This window comes from Delphinapterus leucas, chromosome 4, assembly GCF_059928025.1.
Source record: "Delphinapterus leucas isolate spDelLeu-1000000601 "Yukka" chromosome 4, BTC_Dleu_Yukka2, whole genome shotgun sequence".
In the NCBI taxonomy this organism is placed as follows: Eukaryota; Metazoa; Chordata; class Mammalia; order Artiodactyla; family Monodontidae; genus Delphinapterus; species Delphinapterus leucas.
The window spans coordinates 131,715,268-131,736,069 of NC_143132.1; positions in this window are offsets into that span (position 1 = coordinate 131,715,268).

The window sequence follows — 20,802 nt, forward strand, 5'->3', positions numbered from 1 at the left end:
ATAGAGTGAAGTAAAGGACAAATAGAAAGTGATACAAGGAATAATTCACTATGAAGATAAAATAATCCTGAACCTGCATTCAATTGCATATATTATATGTTAAATATAATAAACATATAAAGCAAAGTAATAGAATTAAAAGGATAGATTAAAAATATCCACTATTATAACTCTCAGTAATTAGTAGGTCAACTGCACAAAAAGTAAAGATATTGAAGATTTTTAATAATACAAAAAATCCTGATTTAATTGATATATAGAGTTTTATATCCAACAATTAGAAAATATATCATCTATATGATATATATATTTTATGGAACACATGGACACACATGGAACACATAAAAATTGACTATACATAGGCTACAAAGTAAATCATAATATATTTCAAATAATCAATACTATATAGAAAATATGCTCTAACTAAAAGGTAATAAAATAAGAAATCAATAAACAAGATATAATCAAACCTCAAATATTTTGAAATTTCTGTAAGAAGCTTAAAAATAATGAAGAAATGAATAAATTTTAATAAAATTTTAAAATATTCAGAACTCATAATAAAAATACATCTTGAAACTTACAGGATACAGCTAAAGTAATATTTAGAAATGTATTGCCTTAAATACATATATATTTTTATAAAATAGTTAAAATTAGTTAGGAATTCCTGGGCAGTGATGGTGAATTGACAATTACACTCTCTTTAAAACCTCACTAAATCTGACCCATGAGATTAAAGAAAAAAGAGGAAGCAGCAATATAAAGTGACTAGCTGGAGAGTAGTTGAACAGTACTAATAATTTAGCAAAGTCAATAAATTTGAATTATAAGCTGTCAGTGAAGAAAGTAGAGAAGAAACTTAATTTAGACCACAGAGGCATAGAAAACTCAGGAAGGGGAAGAACAAGTACATCTGGAAATGAAACTGAAGATGAAGTTAGAAAAGAATTGCTTATAAATGTGTTTAAGATGTAGTTTGATATTGAGAGAGGTTTTTACTATTGGAAAGGTAGATTAAAATGGACTAGTTTTGGACCATCACTCTCATTGAGAAAAAAACAGAAAAGCTAGACTATCTATATGTCTATCTCTCTATCTATCATCCATCCATCTATCATCTATCTAATCAGTATAGAGCCATCATAAAGCCACAAAGACAGTGAAGAAGTAAAGATTTGTAAGGCCAATATCCCAAACTGAAGGAAAGGCCGGGGAGGTAAACCTTATTTTTTGCACTGCTTTTTCCCTTGTGATATTTGCTAATTGGAAAAGGTAGCTGAAAGATTGAAAAGAAAAAAGATAAGTAGTTGAAAAGCTGAGCAGAACTTCTGGCAGTTTTATGGGGGTCACATTAGGCAAAAATTGTAGTTCACTGAAGATGAAGGACCCTAGTAAACGCTCCATATTTTCTGTTGGAACTCAAAGGGTTACTTTTTAGGAGTAAAGATGAATCAGAAATATATGAGCCCTTATAGGAACTGAACACGAGGGAAAAATGCCACAAAATTCTGAAGGAAAATTATTGATAACCTATAACTTATTTACCCTTTCACACTATAAATTAAATATGAGGTTAGGCTAAACATATTTTTAGACATTCAAGATCTCAAAATATTTACCTGCCTGCACTTTTTCTCAGAAAGTTAATGGAAGATGTGTTCCACCAAAATAAGGAGATGAAATCCGGAAACAGAAGATTCACACAGGGTTAAAGCAAAAGAAAATCCTCTAGGTAATGGTAGAGTTCCTAGGAGGACAACATGGCAGTCACAGCAACATGTTCAGATTGGAAGAGGTTGGAAGTCTCTAGGAAATATTACTCAAGAAGATGAAATTAGTATCTGATGTGTCTAAATGTATTGAGAGTAGATTTAGACAACTGGTTCGCAGTATGGGTTAGTGATAAGTACATAGACAATCAAACAACTGAAAAAACAAAAGCAATCATAAAATCCAGATTGAAAAAGTTTTGCAAGAAAAATTTATCTGGTATACTACAAAATAAATACTTGATTCATTTATTAAGGATATATAATCATAATAATGCAAACACTGAATAACGGTTTAACCAAATTAAAATAGAGCTGTGTATGGAGAATTGAGTATGGAGAGCAGAAAAGTGTGTGTATTTAAAAATAATAAAATTGTAAAACTTTCAGGAGAAAGATGGAAGAATATCTTCATGACATTGAGGGAAAGAAAGATATCTTAAAGAGGACAAAAAAGCATAAACTATAAAGAAAAATATTGATAAATTTGAATATGTTAAAATAAAAAACATTCGTGTGGTAAAAGAAACCATAAAACGTTTACAAAACAAGTCACCAGCTGGAAGAAGATATCAACCATTGATATAAAAATAAGTGGTTAGGGGCTTCCCTGGTGGCGCAGTGGTTAAGAATCCGCCTGCCAATGCAGGGGACATGGGTTCTAGCTCTGGTCCAGGAAGATCCCACATGCTGCAGAGCAACTAAGCCCATGTGCCACAACTACTGAGCCTGCGCTCTACAGCCTGAGAGCCACAACTACTGATCCTGCATGCTGCAACTAGAGAAGCCACTGCAATAGAACCCCACACACCACAACGAAGGGTAGCCCCTGCTCGCCACAACTAGAGAAAGCCCACGAGCAGCAACGAAGACCCAATGCAGCCAAAAATAAATAAAATAAAATAATTTTTTTAAAAAGGGGGGTTAGTTTCCAGAGTATGAAAAGATCTCTTACAAATCACTATGGAGAAGAAAAACAACCCAAAAGAAAAAGTGAGCAAATAGTATAAATGGGTAATTGGGAGAGGAAGGAACCCAAATAGCTAAGAAATATGCCTAATCTTTACTAGCAATCAGGTAGATGCAAATTAAAACAGAGAGAGAACATTTTACCAACAATGGAATGTGAAAAATCAGCACATATAAAAATCAAGCAATGAAGAGAAGGTGGAGAATATAAAGACAACTGTTGTGCACTACTTGTAGTGCACTACTGCACTAAGTCATTCATTCATTCATTCACTTATTCACCAACAATTTATTTCAGTGCCTCCTGTTTGTCAGGCACTGTTAAAGGCATTGAGGATACATTACAGGTCTTGAGGGGTTGTAATTTTAAACAGAGGCATCAGGGTTAGCCTCACTAAGAGGGTGGCATTTAAGCAAAGATGTAAGGAGAGGAGGAAGTAACCATGAAGGTGTACAGGAGACCAGGGTTCCCAGGGTGAAGGCCTGAGGCAGGTGTGTGTTGGCAGAAGAGTAGGGAGTCTGATGTGGCTGGAGCATAAAAGATAATTAAAGGTATATAATGACATACAGGCATACCTAGGAGATATTGCAAGTTTATTTCCAGACCACCACAATAAATTGAATATTGCAACAGAGTGAGTCACAAGAATTTTTTCCTTTCCCAGTGCATATAAAAATTATGTTTATGCTATACAGTATTCTATTAAGTGTGCAATAGAATTGTCTAAAAAAAACAATATACGTACCTTAATTTAAAAGTACTTTATTGCTGAAAATTGCTAATCATTATTTGAGCCTTCCTCCAGTTGTAATCTTTTTGCAATGGTAACATAAAAGATCATAAATTACAAATCACCATAACAAATACAGTGATAATGAAAAAGTTTGAAATATTGTGAGAATTACCAAAATGTGATACAGAGACCGGAAGTGAGCAAATGCTGTTGAAAATATGCCACAATAGACTTGCTGAACGCAAGTTACCACAAACCTTCAATTTGGAAAAAAGCAGTATCTGCAAAGCACAGTAAGCAAGGTGCAATAAAACGAGGTATGCTTGCATGTTTAGATTTATATACTTAAATCACATGAATATAGCATACTCTACATGTCTGTATCTTTCATTTCTCTCAATAAAACTTAAATACCATTGCCTATTAGCATATACAGATCTATCACATTTATTTTTATGGCAAAATAGTATTTCATTGTAGAGATTTGCCTTACCTTATTTACCAGTCATGTAGTAATGGACATTTAAATTGTTTGGTTTTTTGTTTTTTGTTTTTTTTTTTTTGCTTTTACTAATGATGTTGAAATAAACTTTCTTCTATGTACAGGTTTACATAATGTGCAAGTACATCTGAAAGTTAAATTTTTTAAAAAAATTTATTTTTGGCTGCATTGGGTCTTCGTTGCTGCACACAGGCTTTCTCTAGTTGTGGTGAGAGGGGGCTACTCTTCGTTGTGGTGCACGGGCTTCTCATTGCAGTGGCTTGTCTTGTTGCGGATCATAGGCTCTAGGTGCGCGGGCTTCAGTAGTTGTGGCACGCGGGCTCAGTAGCTGTGGCTCTCGGGATTAGTTGCTCCGCGGCATGTGGGATCTTCCTGGACCAGGGCTTGAACCTGTGTCCCCTGCATTGGCAGGCGGATTCCCAACCACTGCACCACCAGGGAAACCCCTGAAAGTTAACTTCTTAGACTTGGAATTGCTTAGTTAAAAATTGCCAAACTTTCCTTTAAAAAGCTTTCCTTAATTTGCAATCTCACCAGTAATTGTGAAAATATCTATTGTGCAACTATATAGTGTATTTTAAAATTTTGATCTGATAGAAAAACATCTTGATTTCATTTCATTGCATATTTTCATAATTATTGCTAAGGTTGCATAAGTAATACAAATAAATTCTCTCCTGTTATTTATTGCTTTTTATGATTTCATGTTTAAATTTTTGATGCAAATAATTCATTTTTGATATAATAAATAAGGTAGTGATTAAGGTTTATTTGTTCCAAATGGCTAGCCTGTTGCCACAACATAATTTGCTTACTAATTCATCGTTTTCCCACTAAATGGTAATGCCACATTTCATAAACTTAATACCCATATGGTCTTGGATCTATTTCTGAACTCTCTTTTCCAATGGTCTGTTTGTTCATGTGCCAGTACCAGATTGTTTTAATTACTGTAAGTTTATCATACGTTTTACTATTTGGTATACCGCCCCCTCATGATTTTTGTTTTAGCCAGATTTGTTCTGGCTATCCTCAAATGTTTATTTTCATCTGAAATTTGGAATACTCCTGTCTAAAAGAAAAATCGTTTTGCCTTTTCATTGCATTTTTTTTGAAATTATAGATTAACTTAGAAATAATTAACATTTTTATCACATAAAATCCTTGTAAGCAAGAACACAGTAGATCTCTCGTTTAGTCAAGTATTCTTTGCCTTTCAACAAAACTTAGAACTTTTCTTCATATAAGTGTGGCACACTTCTCAAAGTTTCTCTTTAGTAATTCATACTTCTATTTTAAGTAACATATTTTTCCATCAGTGTTCAGAGCTTACTTGGCCACTGAAAAGCTATTTTTTGTGCTTAATATTGTAGCTGGTCACCTTATTGAATTCTCTCTTTTCTTAAAAATATTTTTCAGTTGATCTTCTTGGATTTTCCAGATTATATCATGGGCTAAAAATAATTGTTTTGCCTTCTTTTTTCTAAATTTTATACCACTTATATTCCTTTTCTTGCTGAATTGCATTACCTGAACTTTCAGAGCAATGCTAAATAAAGTTGTTGATGGTGGCTTCCTTTTCTTGTTTCCTACTCTAATAGAAATGCTTCTAGTGAAATTAACCATAGCACTGTATACATAAAATTAATGATAGTATTGTATATATAAAATTATAATAAGAATATTTCTATTAATTTTATTATAGTAAGATATTTCAAATCAGGAATGTATATTATGTTTTATTTTTAAAATATTTGGATCATCTCAGATTTTCTCCTAATGTAGATCATTCTATTAAAATGTTTCTAGTAGCAAAATACTCTCATGTTGTGGTACATTATACTTTTATTTTGTTGCTAAATAGTATTTTTAATTAGGCAAGTAATATTTTATTTATGATTTTTATGATGATATACTGAGTAAGTTGATATGTAGTTTTCTATTTTTGTGCCATCTTGGTCAAGTTCTATTGTCAAAATTATTCACACTTTCCAGACAGAGTTTGGAAGAGTTATTTTTCTCTTTATGGCTTAGGACAGTTTGCATAGTGTTGAAATTTTATCTGTCTCAATTATTTGATTGTGTTCACCTCTGAAACCATTTCAGTTATACATTTTCTTTGAGGTAGAGTTTGGAAAAGCGAATTTTCATAGAAAAGTCATCATTTCATTCAGGTGTGTTATTTATTTGCATAGTGTCAAAGAAAGCACATGCTATATGTTGCTGAGTTCCTTCATTATTTGAGGTCACTTCCTCACACTCATTTCTAACTTTGTGCTGGCTCCTGATTACCTAACTACATTACCTAGCATCATTTATTTCATAGCCCTTTTAAAAAGACTGGCTTTTATATATCATTTTAATCAGGGTAAAATCTAAGCTGATATAACAAAAAGACACCAAAGTATAGTGGCTTAAACCAGATAGAAGTTGAGTTCTCTTTCACACAACAGTCCAGCTGGTCCAGAGTAGTCAGAGGTCTGTTTCATAAAGTCACCCCAAGACCCAATTTCCCCATCGGGGGCTCCACCTACTCCAAGGCTACTTTCTTCATCTGTATGGCCAAAGTGGGATCACTGCCAAGTCTGCATTCCAGAATAGGGAAGGGAATGGGGAGGAAGCCCTAAGCCATACATCTCCTTTAAAATAAATGACATAGAAGGGGGCACCCATCATTTCTGTTCACATCCATTAGTGAAAGCTTTAATTACATGGCCCACAGAGCCACAGATGAGACTGAAAATTATGGTCTTCGCAGGGCTTACAGGTACCCAGCTAAACTACTGCTAGGAAGGGTGGAGAAATTAGATTTGGGGGAAACTCAGAGTGTATTTATTTCTCTTATTGTTTCTGTTTGTTTTTAATTAATCACATCAGTCTGCTTTGCTTAACTTTTGTTATTGTTGTTACTCTCTTGCTAACTTCTGGAGTTGAAGTCTGCTTATAGCACTAGGATTGTTTAAAATGTGCTCCTTATGGTAGAATTGCATCTCTCCATAGCCATGCAAGTATAAAAATGTGATTTGCTCTGCACAATGAAATATGAGTAGAAGTGATGTGCCTCACCTTTTGGGGTAGAGGGAGTTTAAGAACCAGTGCACACTTTTTCATGTCTTCATCCCTCTCCCGTGGTGATCATGCACTACCCTCCCAGAACCTCCATGTGTTCAGCAACCTAGAAACTCCCTAAACTCTGTACTTTGGGGATTTTTATGGAGGCTTCATCATGTAAGCATAATCAATCATTAACTCAACCTCCAGGCCCTCTGCCCTTCTCAGACAATAGGGTGGAGCTGAGAATTCCAAGCTTCTAATCATGGCTTTGTCTTTCAGGTGACCAACCCCCATCCTGAATTTTTTCAGGAACCCACCGACAGTCACCTCATTAGAACAAAAGACACTCCTATCGTCCAGGAAATTCCAAAGGATTTAGAATCTCTGTGTCAGGGACTGACTGATTTCATCATCATGCCTTCACTACTTCATTCCCAATGATAGGTAATGAGGCAAATTTTTTCTTTGTCAATTAGATGTCTATTTCAGGTAACTAATCACATGACTCTAGATTTAAGCTCAGTCAACTGGGAAATTATTCTGCTTCCTTCTACTCCTTCCCTTCCTCCCAGAGTTGATCTAGGTCCTGTGGCTACGTGATGAGGGACAGGGTAGGGGAGAGTGCATCTTACTCTTCCACCATCCTTTGATCCTCCATGCATTATGTTGCCAACCTGTCCCTGGCTAGTACTCCTTGTGATCTGTTCTCCTTTCACAGTGAATTCCCAGTGCTGCTTATTTGTTTACTTGGTCCTCAGGTCGGCTTTCTGTTGATCCTCTGAGAAACAGTGGGATTCTTGATTGGTCACTGGCTTGGGTTGTCTCATCCTAGCTCATATTTTGTGACACCATTATTCACCCTCATGGGCTCTCCAGTCAACACCTTTAGTTATTTTTCTGTACTCTTCCATTCCCATCTACCAGGGCAGGAAACTTCTGGGTCATCTACCTGACACTTGCAGGCCATGGCTATAGGGCTAGAGGGAGCAAGTACAATGTATTAAGCCTATGCTGTTTGCCTAGCCTCTCCCTTAATAGTTCTGTTCTATTGCTCAGCATGATGTGTGATATAGTACCATGCATAATATGGTGATTCTTGGAGTCTTTCCAGGTCATTCCAAAAAAGCTAATAGTTCATTCTCTTAGACATTAGCATCACATACATGCTTATAAATTCTTATTTTAGAGGGGCCATAGTTTTTTTTTAAATTTATTTATTTATGTATTTATTTTGGGCGGTGTTGTGTCTTCGATTTTGCACGTGGGCTTTCTCTAGTTGCAGCAAATGGGGGTTACTCTTTGTTGCGGTGTGCGGGCTTCTCACTCTGGTGGCTTCTCTTGTTGCGGAGCACGGGCTGTAGGCATGCGGGCTTCAGTAGTTGTGGCATGTGGGCTCAGTAGTTGTGGCTCACAGGTTCTAGAGTGCAGGCTCAGTAGTTGTGGTGCATGGGCTTAGTTGCTCTGCAGCATGTGGGATCTTCCCAGACCAGGGCTTGAACCTGTGTCCCCTGCATTGGTGGGCAGATTCTTAACCACTGCACCACCAGGGAAGCCTGAGGGCCATAGTTTTTGCTGTTGTTGTTGTTATTGCTTTCTTTTCCTGTCTGTATTTTACTTTCATGAGAAAATATCTATATCTGATTTTCATTTGTTTCTGATATAATTTTTTGGTGAGTATTATATTTTTATGTTTTATTAGTCATTTTTCCTTTTTCTCAGTATTTTTGTATGAGAGATTTTGAAATTGGGACCTGATACTTACTGAGGAAGAGTGGGAAGGAGGGTCAGGAGAGTGAAGTGGGCAGTGGCAATGTGGATTTCATTCTGTTGTCTGGGAACGGGTCTGCCTGGTTCAAGTGAAATTCTGAATATGAAGAACACTTTGGGTGATGAATTAGAGCTGTGGTTCTCAAATTTGAGTTGCATCAGAACATTAATGGGCTTATTAAAGTACAGGTTATAAAAAACTTCACCTTTCTGATTCAGTCGGTCTGTGGTGGGGCCCGAGGATTTGCATTTCTAAAAAGTTCCTAGATGATTCTGGTAATGCTGACCTAGGGATCACAGTTGGAAAATTGCTGGTTTAAATTTTTTCTTTGGCTGACCAAGATCAGCCACCACAATGTCAATGTCACCTGCCACTCTTTCAGCAGATTTCCTGCAAATACAGTGCGTCTGTGTTTCCATGTTCAGTCCTTCCCGCACCTAAGCCCATGTATCAGACTGCATCCAGAGATGCCACCACAGACCGTCTGCACACTTGAGCTTGTTTTTCCAAGGAAGGGAGTGGATTTTGGTTTTGTGGGATGGACCACCTCTCTTAGAGTCTCAGGTACTGCCTGAGATCTTCAGAGGCATATTTTCCTTTACTCAGATCTAATTTTTAAGACATCAGGCAGCTACTTTCTATGGCTTTGCTTCAGAGTTGTGTCTCTTCCAAGTTTCATATAATTTGAAAGATTAAAAAAAAATTTTTTTAATTCCCTGTGTTATTCTCAACTGACTTCATAAAGGGAAGTGAGCCAGAAATACCTTTCCTAATAGGAAATGCAGTTCTGAATATCTTGTTCCCAAGGCCTATTTTAATTTCAAATATATTTTATGTTTAAATATTTCAATCATTTGCCTCTCCTAATGTATTAGTCAGGGTAGGTTAAGGTATACACAGTCACAAACATCCCCGAAAAGCTCAGTGACTTAAGGCAACAAAGAGTTTTTCTCATTTACTTTACCTGTTCATTGTAGACTGGCAGAAATCCAGACTTCTGAAGCAGCTACATCTTAAACATTGCTGCTCACCATGTCAGATGGAAAAGTAGAAGTACACACTGATTCTTAAAGTTTCTGCTCACACCTTACTCAGCAAGGAAATCCCATAGCCACCACTGACTTCAGGTAGCTAAGGAAATACAATCCTATAATATCCCCAAAGAGAATAGCTCTGGTGATTTTCACATGTGGATTTCCCTAAGGTAGATCTTAGCTTTACAGCCTGGGTTTACCTAAGGATCTGACTTTGTTTCCATTCTGGAGTTTCTTTATCCCTTCAATACTTGCTCCCAGGTTCTCAAGAAGTCTCACACATTTCCACTGTTCTGTTCTATCCCATCTCCCACCCAATCCCATGGTGGCAGGACACATATCTACATCTTCAGGTCTCATTCTTTTCTCAGACAAAATTCTTTTTTAGAACTGAGTCCAAATTATTGTCACATGGTCAGCAGGGATGCTTTTAGAACTTGAAAACAGCTCGTTGAGTCTTCTGAGTTTTGCTGCTCCTTGGGCCACTTTAAGAGCATGTCCTATGTGATGGTCTTGCTCTTCCTGGGTTAATTCTAGAAAACTGAAATTTACATCAAAGTGAAAAATATTCTCAATTCAGAATTCTTAAAAATGACTATAGGCAGGGGGTGGGGGTGGGAGGGATATGAGTAGGGTAATAAATTGTATCCCAAGTGTGAGGTCTTGTCTGAAGGAGACCATCTAAGGGGCCAACTCATCAAGAAATGAATTATCTGTCATGTGCATGGCTGCCTCTGGGATAGACTTGCCAGTATAGATCATAACCAGGAGATCTTCAGTCAGATAAAAATCAGTCCCAGATTCCTTATCCTCCACTATTCAAAATATATTTTCCCCCTGGTTTTATTTTCCATTCACATTTAACTTTATTACATGTAGGCTCTTGTGTGCAAATACTCGGTAAACTTAAATATGATGCCTGTAAATCCCATTTCATATTCTGCACAAAACCCCTAATTCAAATGCCGCTTCCCCTTAAAGTCTGGGATAAGTCCACTGTGGAGATTCTGTGTGCTCGACTTTATAAAGGGATGAAAATCAGGCCAGTGAAGCTGTCTGCATGTCTCTTAACTTAAGGCCAGTTCAGGAGCATAAATTAATCTTGACCTTGGGTAAAGTAGTATTTCAGCTGAGACTAAAGGGGTTTCTTCATCAATTCATTTATGTATCTAAGCATTCTTGGCTATTAAAAAAGTCAGTCCTTGGGACTATTGGGAAAAAAGCAGCATGAAGACCCAGGAAGCTTACTGGAGAATGCAGATCCTCACAATCCCAGAAATCCTGATAGTAACAGTGAAGATGCTGCTGTGCTTTTGATATATTCACCTGGGTTATGGGAGCTTGTTTGGAGGCAGGAGAATGCCACTTGACACCTCAGGACCTTTACCCATCACGTGGACAGGAATCACAGCCATCAGTCTGACCTGTACTGCTGTCAAGATAATTCTTTGAGCCATGCTACCCATGATGCAGAAACTATCTCAGGGTTTTGTTATTAATGGGAAATAAACTCAGAGTTTACATAAAAACTCAGCTTTGAGAATATTAGCTGTTTAAATTGCAATATTTTTAAATAGAAAAGCCAAAGAAAGCTTTAGATGGGAGGGAAAATATTCAGTTTTAGGATTTCAAGAGACAGTATTGCAGGGCTTCCCTGGTGGCGCAGTGGTTGAGAGTCCGCCTGCCAATGCAGGGAACACGGGTTCGTGCCCCGGTCTGGGAAGACCCCACATGCCGCGGAGCGGCTGGGCTCGTGAGCCATGGCCGCTGAGCCTGCGCGTCCAGGGCCTGTGCTCCGCAACGGGAGAGGCCACAGCAGTGAGAGGCCTGCATACCGCAAAAAAAAAAAAAAAAAAAGAGAGAGACAGTATTGCATAGTACTCCTAATCACAGGCTCTGGAACCAGATTGCCAGGGTTCAAACCACAGCTGTGCTCTGTAATCTTGGGAAATGTACTTAACTCTCGGTGCCAGTTTTCTTATCTGAAGAATGAATGTCATAATCTTACCTATCTCATAAAATTGTTTGATAATTAAATGAGTTAATAGGTAAAAATCAGTTATGTATAAAATAATGCCTGACTAATACATGCTGGCCATTATTATTATTATTACTACTACTACTACTACTGCTACTACTGTTTCCCACATGTAGGACTAGAAGCAGACTAATAACATGATTTACAGTTTGCTTTCCTGCTGGGCACTACCTAGAGTTTATTTTATTTAATCCTCTCAACAATATCATGACATAAATATTGTTCATGTGCTCATTTATCCGAGCTTGTTTGTTTCAGTTACTTATTCAGTACATATTTATTGAGTGCCTATTATATGCTAGGTACTGTTCTCAGTGCTAAGAATAGAGCAGTAATGAAAACAGGGAAAAAATAGGCTCTCTCTTCGTGGAGCTTACATTCAAGGAGTGGAACACAGAGACAAACTAAAAAATAAACAGGTGAAATACAGAGTGTGTCAGATCATAATAAGTGCTGTGAAGAATAATTAAGCCGGGGAGGTAAATCAGAAAGGCTAAGGGTGAGGGTGTCTAAGTAGACTGGTGAGTGAGGCCCTCACTGGAAGATAAAATTTGAACAGAGACCTGAAGGATGTGAGAGCACGAGCATGAATTGATCAGCAGTACTGGCATCCCAGACAGAATCTGGAAATCCAAAGTGACAGTGGGCTTGGGGTATTTGAGAAAAAACACCAAAGTCAGTGTTGCTGGCCTGAAGTGAATGCAGTAATGTGTACGTAATGGGGGTGCCTGGGGAGTGGCAGATTACGTATGTCTTTGCAAGAATATAAAGACTGACTTTTGCTCTGTATAGCTAGAAAAGCATTGCCTTTTTTTTTTTAAGGGAAGAGATTTGTTCTGATAAAGATTCAAATATGTTTTTCAGAAAGGTTTATCAAAAGAAGTTATGAAACTGTCATTTCATATATTTTATCTTGGTTTGGGGTTAGGTTTTTTTTGATTGTTTTAGGCAGGAGGATAAATCTGGAACCTATTGCTTGCTCTCGGTTGGAAGCAGATGTTTGCCATTATGCTCTTGCCTTCTCTAATATTTCATTAAATACAATCATATGTTTGATAGTCTTTTGCATTCTGCTTCTTTCACTCAGCATAATGCTTTAGAGATTCATTCATCCATGTTGTTGTGCATCTCGGTATAGTTTGTTCCTTGTTAATGCTGAGTAGAATTTCATTGTATGGATGCACCACAGGTTTTGTTTTTTTTTAAATTAATTCTAATATTAATTAATTAATTCTAATATATTTTAATTAATTCTCATATTTTTAATATTTTAAAAAGTTCACTAAGGTATAATTGACATTCAATAAACTGCACATGATTAAAGTTACTCATTTAATAAGTTTTGACATATGTATATACCTGTGAAATCATCACCACAATCAAGATAATAAACATGTCCATCACCCTTAAAAATTTCCTCATACATCTTTCTAATCTCTCCCTCCCACCTCTCTCCATCTTCGGGCAACCATTGATTAGCTTTCTGCATTTTCTAAAATTTTATATAATGCAATCATACAGTATGATTGTCTTTTTTGTCTGGCTTCTTTCATTCAGAATGAAAGCATATGTCAATTCAAAGCTTGTACATGAATGTTCATATCTGCTGTATCTGCAATAGCCCCAAACTGGAAACAACTCAAATGTCTATGACCAAGTGAATGAATAAATCAATTGTGGTATGTCCATATAACAGAATATTACTCAGCAATAAGAAGGAATGAACTCTTGAAACACCTAAAACATGGATGAACCTCAAAATAATTATGCTGAGTGAAAGAAGCCAGGCAAAAACCAACATATATTTTATGATTCCATTTATATAAAATTGCAAACTACAGAAAATAGTTTTCTAATTGCAAACTATATTATAGAAAGCAATACAATAGTTGCCTGGGGATAGGGAATGGTGAGGAGGGGTGGGAGGGAGTGTACCAAAGGACATGAGGAATCTTTCAGGAATGATAGATATGATATCTTGCATGTAGTAATGGTTTCATGGTTTACACATTTGTTAAAGCTTAATAAATTGTACATTTTAAAAATACAAGTTTTATTGTATATCCGTTATATCTCAATAAATCTGTTAAAACAAATCAAAACACCAACTATGGAGCATTTACTCAATAAAATTGATTAAATGAAGAATCAATCAATTTGAGTGAATAAAATAAAATATTTCAAAATTACATTCAGAAATTTTGAACACACACACACAATGTATATGATTCATGATTGTCAGGAACCAGGGGAGGAGTGGGATTAACTGCAAAAAGCCAGGAGAGAAGTTTGGGAGGATGGAAATGTTCTATATCATGACTGTGATCACGGTTACCTAACTGTACACATTTGTCAAACCTACTGAACTATGCTCTTAAAATAGGTGAATTTTTTTGTATGTAAATTACACCCCCCCAAAAGCCTTATTAAAAAGCAATCAAATCACTCAAATAATAGTGCCAGGCATTAATCTAGGTGCTAGGGCCACAGTCAACATATGACCAGAGGTATAAATTCAGTGGAGGAGACGGATGCTTAACATGTAAATAAATACGATCAGGTAATTTCAACAGGAGATAGACTAAAACTGATGTGTGTGTGTGTGTGTGTGTGTGTGTGTGTGTGCAGAAGGTCTACTTCAGCCTCAGAGTTCAGGGAAGCCTGCTCTGTGGAGGCAATATTGGAGCTGACACTGGAGTGACATGAAGAGACAACATATTAAGAACACAGGTGAGAGCCTTCCAGACAGAGGAAGCAACTAGTACAAAGGGTCTCAGGTGAAACCTACTTGTCACCTTCAGGGAACAGTGGGGAGGCCACTGGGGTTGGAGGAAGTGAGTAAGGGGGAAAGGCCAGCATCACTGCAATCATGCAGATCCTTGAGACTCATGCAAGGAAGGCTATGTGGCCCTATGGTCCTTTCTTCCTGCAAGATTCTACTGCATACATTTTGTCGCTCTAATTATATTGTAAATGTTTGAGGTCAGTGTCCATTGCTTTTCTTTTTTTCTAGGTCTCAGATGACTTCGTATTGGATGCTTGGTTTAGTGTTTGATAATGAATTTGTTTATTACATGAATTATACCTAAAATATACTGGGTTTACTCTCCTTGAAAACTATTCTATGTTCTTTCTTGAATCAGATTTATTATTCCTTCCCATCACAATAAGAGATCCTTTGACTTTAAGAAATGAACTCTTGAAACACCCAAGTGATGAGGTTCCTTGCGTCACTGTTATTTTTGAATTCTGGAAGTTTTGCTTTTGACTGTCTGACAGGCAAAATAATGTTTAGAAAGGAAAGCTGAGACTTTTGGGGAAAGATCCCCTTATAGAACCTGATCCTAGAAAATACATCGCCCATCTCATTGAAGTTCACCAGACATATACTGGATGCCTGCTGTGTGCCAGGCCGTGGGCTAAGCCATGGTGGCATTATGTTATTGGGTTATAAACACAGGCTCTGGAGTCAGATTATCAGAGTTCAGATCCTGGCTCTAGCAATTTTAAGCTGCAGGATCTGCGACAAGTTAACTGACCAGTCTTATCTCTCATGTCGTTTTCTGTAAAATGGGGATGGTTTAAAACTTCCTTTAGAAGTAGTAGTGAGGATCAGAAGAGACACTATATATAAAGCACTTGGAACAAGGCCAGAAACAATTGCAAAAGCACTCAAAAATTTGGTTATGGGAATAAGCATTTGAGATACTCATGTTGAATTCAAGGATCCCAGGTAATGGCAGCGGCCCTCCAGAAGGCAAGTGTCTGCCCATGGTGGATGTGCTCCGGGGCCCAGGGGCTGGGGGCGGGCAGGCAGGCGGGCTTTGCAGAATGTCAGCATGAGCTCCAGCTGCACAGAAACAACTCTGTGCGGTGGGACAACTCGGAGCGGTATTGACCTGAGCCCTCATTACTTGCCCTTCTTTTCATTTGATATTTGATTAAAATCATGGCAGGAAAGAACTGGAGGTTAGGGTTTGTGTCAGTCCTTACTTCTCTATCATCGCATTATACTAGCACCCTGGGACTAGGGCAATAGAAAAACAATTTTTATAAGACTAGTAAATAACCTTCCAGCAGATGAAGAGTTATTACGTAAGGAATGGTGTATCGTTAATTATTCTCCATCTCTACAGGGGACAGACAGTGGAAGTCAGGTTGGCGTTCCATGGGAGAGACAAAGTTCGCTAATGGGAAGCATTTGCTATCAAGGGGTTTATTAAGTGTTGCTATTAATGATGGTGGAGAGTCCTCTTACTAGAGAAAAATATGAATTAGCAGAGCTAGTTGCCTATCTGGAATGGTTAAATCAGTCCTGGCTGGTGGCAGTGAACAAAGAAAGGTTCCCGGCAGCCTATGGATGCAGTGAAACGGACAGTGGTACTTGACAGATGTTTCCTGAGCTCTCACTCTGTACCAGAAGGTCTGGGTGCTGGAGATACAGAGCTCAACTGGGAAAAGGACCTGCCCTCGGTGAGCTCTGAGTATGGAACCAAATGTCCCAGGGACCGAGGGGTCCTGGGGTGCATGGAGGTTGGTTGAAGACCACAGGGAACCACAAGTGACTGACCACAGATTTCCATACCAGACCTTACACACCTGATAGATGCTCCCCAGGGCTGAGAGCCTAAGAAGAGTCTGCCCACTCAGCATGCCCAAATGAATGAGGCAAATCTTCCTGGTTCCTGTGGAATAGGTGGCCACGAGGTGACCCTTTGCTGGTCAGCACCAGTCTCTGGACTGTGGACCTGTGGATTTCCTCACAACCACAGTCCAGCCCAGACAAGTCTCTCTTGCACTTCCACATCTCACAGTATGAGTCTTTAAGATCTAAGATTTCCCACTTCTACCCTCTCATCCCTGTAAGAGTTTAATGAGCCTAAGAAAGAGAGGAGCATAGTATAGGGAGATCAGCTCGGTGCTTTGTGATGACCTAGAGGGGTGGGTTAGGGAGGATGGGACGGAGGGAGGTTCAAGAGGGAGGGGATATGGGGACATATGTACGCATATGGCTGATTCACTTTGGTATACAACAGAAACTAACACAGTTTTGTGAAGCAATTATACTCCAATAAAGGTCTATTAAGAAAGAAAAAGACTTTGCTATGGACAATCTATTTGGCTCTGAGGATGAACAGCCCTGAAAACACCAGTCCCTCATCTTGCACGGACAGTACAGTCCTTGTTAAAAGCACACACATAGCTAGTAGGCAGAAAAGCTGTAAGTCCCTAACTTAGAAACTGGGCCCACTTATTTAACTCCTCCAAGCATCAGCTTCTGCACCGTAAGGCAATGAGATATGATGGCACATATTACAGAACCAAATAACAAGAACTAAAGAAACTGTAATTATATTATAACTGTTATCATTGTCCCATTAGCTAACCAAGCGAGGCCCATGGAATCCTTCCTTCCATCTGCTTTGGCTGTGGTGTCTGCTGGCTCGGTATTGGTGTAGGAGGAGTGCGGCCAGCTGCCTTAATTTGCCATGGAACACAGCAATCCATATCCTCTAAAAAACAAAAAAACAGGACAGTTCTGTGGGCACACTCCACAATGGCCCCTGAGATGTCTGGCCCCCAGGAGAATGAACCCACAGAATGGGATATCCAGTGAATGAGTGAAAGGACAAGAAAAAGGTGTGGAGCCCCAGGGATGCCAATATTTTATAGAGAAGTTTGATAATAAAAATTTTTTTCCTCGAGTGGATGTGTGTTTAGTACCAATTAGTTATTCATCTGTACTACAAACTCTAATTATTAGAAATACGTCACATCAATAGCCCCCTATGTCTGTGTGTGTGTATGTATACACACACACACACACACACACACACGCACACCCTTTGACCATTTAGCGATGTCTTGCTAAGAAGTCGTCTAGAAAATGGAACAGTGTTTAAAATCCCAAATGTAATTTTTTGGACTCTCACAGCAGAGTTATTATCCGTTCTTGGTATTCTACAAGCCACGCAATGCCTAGTTGCAACATTTCCATTGCCTTAGGTGCACACAGAACTTATCAGACAGACAGACTGATAGACTCTCCCTGGGAATAGTCTGTTGGATTCCAGCACTTCTTTAAAGCCACTTCCACCTGCTGAGATGTTTTCCCACGTTCCCGCTGGAGTTCTGGCCACAGTCTCCTCAGCCCCCTCCTCCTCGTGTATGGCCCCCTCTCATCCCACTCTTGCTTACACAAGCCTTTCAGTCCTGCAGATGCACACAGGGCTAGCCCTTCTTTCCGGTCATTATAGTTTCCTCCTGTTTCCCACCAGTTCTTATCCTCAGTACCCTGAACATTAGTGGTTCGAGTGGAGCCTGGAAAATCAGGAATATTTTATCCTGGGATGTGAGTGTGTGGACGGGGTGTGTGGAAGAGGGACGGGGCTGTGGTAAATGGGGGCGCAGCACCAACCCAGGCAACAGCCACAGATGGAGCGACGCTGGGTGTTTTGTTCTCTATCCAGCTGCTCCTTCCGGTAACATGTGGAACAAATATCTCTTTTGGATCATGATGAGGTAGTATGGTTAGGTCTGTAGCATCATTGCTTTTGGACTCTCAGCTGGTTTTATTTCCTATTGAACCTTTTATGGAAACGCATACACAGCAAGTCAAGGCCTGTCTCTTTTCCCTTTTTTCTTCTTTTTTTTTCTTTCTTTCTTTCTTTTTTTTTTTTTTTTTTTAATTTCTTCCGGGAGTGCTGATGATAAGGAAAGCATGTCTAAATCTCCTTAATGGTGTTTATGCAAGCAGTTTTGCTCAGCTGCGGACTGCACAGCCCCTCCCCATCCCCCCTCCCTTCCCATTGCCCTGCTAATATTGCTGCTTCATTCCTTTCCCTGTTGGCTATTACTATGGACTACAGCAATTCTAAAACTAAATAATCCCTTTAGCGTCAAGTTTTCAGGGCTGAGCAAATAAATCTAACGAAATGCATTATCTAGGCAGAAGAGGCTGGTGTAAGGGGGAAAAGATGAAAGCTATTTTATTTTAAGGCAGAGAATAGACAGTCGATCGTTTGGGGCTCAGTTGTAATTTTAAGTATTGTTATTTTACTTAACTACTGTACATGCCCTTTTCTGCTTGTAATTAAAAACCCTGCAAAGCTTCTAAAGGCCAGAATTAAAGGGAGGAAGAGGACAGGAGGATCTAGTGAGGGAATTAATGCAGATTCCTTCCAGTCCAGAGAGTTTCAATATTCTGATGAGGCAGGGGGTGCTGTGAATAAACAATGGCTTCTGCTTTCCTTCTCTTTTGTACCCTCTCCCATCTTGCGTGGGGATGGGGCAAGGGCAAAAATATTGACACAACAGAGAAATGGGAAGTTTTATTTATTTAAGAGGAGAAATCCCAGTCTCTGTATCGTCTGCGCGCGAATCAGCTCTTCATGCAGAAAGAAAGGAGGCGTTTCATTCCCTGCCTACCCATGTCCTGCCAGCCTCAGGGCCTAGCAGGGCCATGAGTGAGACTCTGGGTGAGCTGGGCTGAGGTCTTCCCTACCAGGTCACTCCTGGTCCCTTCTATTGACTCTTACTAGCTTGGCTTTTTCTTAAATACCCCCAGAGAGGCCAGTTCAGTGAAGCTTTGTCTTCACATCTCTACAACCAGAGTTGTACCCAAGGTGGGTGGATATAATCACCAAATATCCTCTGTCTACTTATTTGTTCACATATTCATCCATTTATTTATTAATTCATTCTTCAAAAAATTTGATTGAGCATTAACCCTCTTTCAGGCATTATTCTGGGCACAGGGGTTATATAGCAATGAATTAAAAAATCCATGTCCTCATGGAGAGGGGAGACACACAGTGAACAAAAACAGATAAATATGGAGTCTGTCAAGTGGTGACAAGTGTTATGAAGAAAACTTTGGTAACGTGTGATAGGAAGAGACAGGGAGGTCAGGAAAGGCCTCCCTGTCTCACTCATTCATTCATTCATTTAACAAATGTTAACTGAGCACCTAGTAGCACCAAGCCCTGTTCTAGGCTCTGGGGCTGCAACAGTGATCAAAATAGACAAATTAAGCTTCTATTCTACTAAGGGAAAATATCAATAAGCAAGGCAAGTAAAATATGTGCTAAGAAAAAAATGTCTGAAGACAAAGGGGACGGGGCACCAGGGAAATTCAAATTTTAACCAGGGTGACATTTGAGCAGAAGCCTGAAGCAAGTGAGAAAGTGAACTGCATGACTACCTGGGAGTAGAATGTTCCAGCCCAAGAGAACACCCAGTTCAAAGGCCCCAAGGTGGAGCCTGAGCTTGGCATGTTGGAAGAAGTGCAGAGAGGCCAATGTGCCTGCAGCAGATTGAGTGAAGGCAAGGGAATGGTACTAACACGGCGCTCCGCTTGGCAAAGCCAGTCTCCCCAACCTCCGTGTTCCCGGGGCCTCGGTGCTTTCTTCTGTCCTTGTGGCCATCGCTGTTTGTCCCTGACTGTTTACACATCTGCTCCTATATTGCAAAGAGAAATGTCATTTTATCTTCTGAATCCTCAGCACTTGGCACACTTAGGTAAAAAAATGTAATGAGTGAATGACATCCAGCCTTTTTTCTGGCTTCAAATTTTTAATCTATTCTTCTTACGAGCAAAAATTGTTCTCTACAACCTATCTAAAAATCCCTCTATACAGTGAAGCTTCAATTTCAACCTCCCTCACTCTTGTGGGTGGAAAGGCCCCTCCTCAAAGAAGGAAACCTGGTAAAAGAGAATTACTGACTTCCTGCAACAAAGGAGAATATCACCACACAGGCAATCCCCAAATAGTATCTCGTTAGGAAAACTGCATGCACGATTTTTATTGCTTATGGGTCGAGCTCAGAAGTTCTTAGGTTGGGATACCAGAGGAGGGTGAGTCTCTGGGCTAGTTGTTTCCTTAAGATGAGGATTGATGCAAGCAAAGTGAGGTTCCGAGGGAAGAAGGA